Here is a 2290-nt window from a genome sequence, read left to right on the forward strand (position 1 = left end):
ATATATATATATATATATATAGTGAGCATTTACAAAAGAACAAAAGAAGACAAGTGTGTAATCAACAAACTGTTGTATTAGTTTAACGTTCGGGAAGTGAGAAAGTCTTTCACGTTTCGAGCCTACGCTTTTCGATAGAAAGGAACACAGAAATAAACAGGGAGAGAAAATATAAGGTGTAGTGGCTAGCGATCTATCATGGCGAAATATATATACGTATCATTATGTGTAGATATATACACTCATACATACTCATATACGTGCTTTTACATTTATATCTTAACATCAAAATACATATATGTGCACAGGTGTTTATACAAATATTCATATATAAGTAGGTATTCAATACAAACAAAAGTATAGTTAAAATTACATACGTATAATTATAATAATGCAAAGACAAATGTTAGATTTAATTTGCTATCAACAATAAGGATAGTAATTAAATGATATTACACATAATGTAGATACATGAGAATAAAAATAAAAAGAAATTTAAGTGTAAGTATGAAATTTATTGCCATGAATAGGTTATGTAGGTTATTTATATTAAAAACTATTTTAGTATATTAAGTATTGTAGAAATAATCTTCAACTAAAAATTAATTAACCTGATAAATATAAATATATGGAATAATACTATAGTGCTAAATCTAAATAAAACAAGAACACCCAGAGAACGCAAAACGTCGCCTAGGCATCGCCAACGTCCTCCCAACGATTAGTCGGAGATGATTGTTAAAATGAGAATATCTGAAATAAACTCGACTGCTCTCACAAAAGAGAAAACTAAATATGAACCCGACCGCTCTCAAAAATTAAGTAAAAAAAAAACAGGAAAGATTATCCTGAATCCTTGTCCGTTACCGGATCGATCCAAATGGTAGTCATGGAATGTGACGGTAGCTGCAGAGAACATTTATTAGCTGTAATAAAATGGCTATCCTTATCTTATTCAAGCCAACGTTAATAAGGAAGAAAATTGAGAAATATTTGATTGGCAACAATTTAGATATTTTTAAAGATTTAATAAAAAATACCAACTAATTAATCAATAATATACTCGCGCTTGTTGTTTTCAACTTCTTCCCAATGTTCAACAGGATTTTCAATACCTCGTTGGGAGAAATCACCCGATTTTGACTCGAAATATTGATCCAACGAAGCTCTCAATTCTGCATCAGTATTGAACGAAACTCCGCACATGGCATTTGAAAGAGATCGAAAGAGGTGGACATCCGTTGGTGCCAAATCAGGAGAGTACGGCGGGTGTGGCAGCACTTCCCAGCCATGCGTTTGAATGGCCTCTTGGTCATATTGGTGATATGAGGGCGGGCGTTGTCGTTTAGCAGATAAACTCCAAGCTGACGATTTGCTTTTTTCTCTTGAATATATGTGCAGGACACTAGGAATCAATGTCTCCACTTAATTCCATTGACGTTCCAGAAGAATTCCTGAAGAATATATCGGATAACCTATACGAAATATAGAGCGCTAAACGTAATATAAAATGTATTGAATTATTGCAACTACTATGTTTGTAGTAACATAATATATTCATGATGATGTCAGAAATTGAAATGATGATCCAGAAGGCAATGTTGATTTTTCTAGTTAGTGTTATAAACGTGAATATATTACCTATACATTTTCAATTATATAATAATCAATATATACAGTCCGGTTTTACTAACGTAAAGAGCATGCTTTCAATAGATTGAATTGAGTCTTGTTAAAAGAAGTTTGCACTGATCATGGAAGCTATGTAACTGTGTTTTAACGATGTGGAAGCGTACCCCCCCCCACACACACACCAAAATGAAGACAAAACACGCGCGCACACACAGACAAACGTGCACAAATGCACTCATACATCCACCTGCGTACAGACATATACAATATGTATATATCATGCATGCATATATACATATAGATACAAATATATATATGTCTGTGCACACGTTTGAATGTGGTGTGTGCCAGAGGGTTTGCAAATCCAATGGGGGTCTTAAAAGACATGTTAGGATCCACAATGAGCAGAACTTACTTGCAGGTATTAGTAGTGCAAATCAGAGGTGCAATCTGTGTGGGTGTTTTTTCAAAACGCTGTCTGGTTTAAAAAGCCACATCAGACGCCATGAAAGGGCTAAGGTGTAGGTGCAGGAGGTGGTCAAACTCTGTTTAAGGAGTAGACAACCACCATATATATATATATATATATATATATATGTAAGCAATGTTAATTCTCTAAATGAAGTATTAACAGTAACTGCACGATAAAGTGTAGTAT

The sequence above is a fragment of the Octopus bimaculoides genome, chromosome 6 (genome assembly GCF_001194135.2).
Source record: "Octopus bimaculoides isolate UCB-OBI-ISO-001 chromosome 6, ASM119413v2, whole genome shotgun sequence".
In the NCBI taxonomy this organism is placed as follows: Eukaryota; Metazoa; Mollusca; class Cephalopoda; order Octopoda; family Octopodidae; genus Octopus; species Octopus bimaculoides.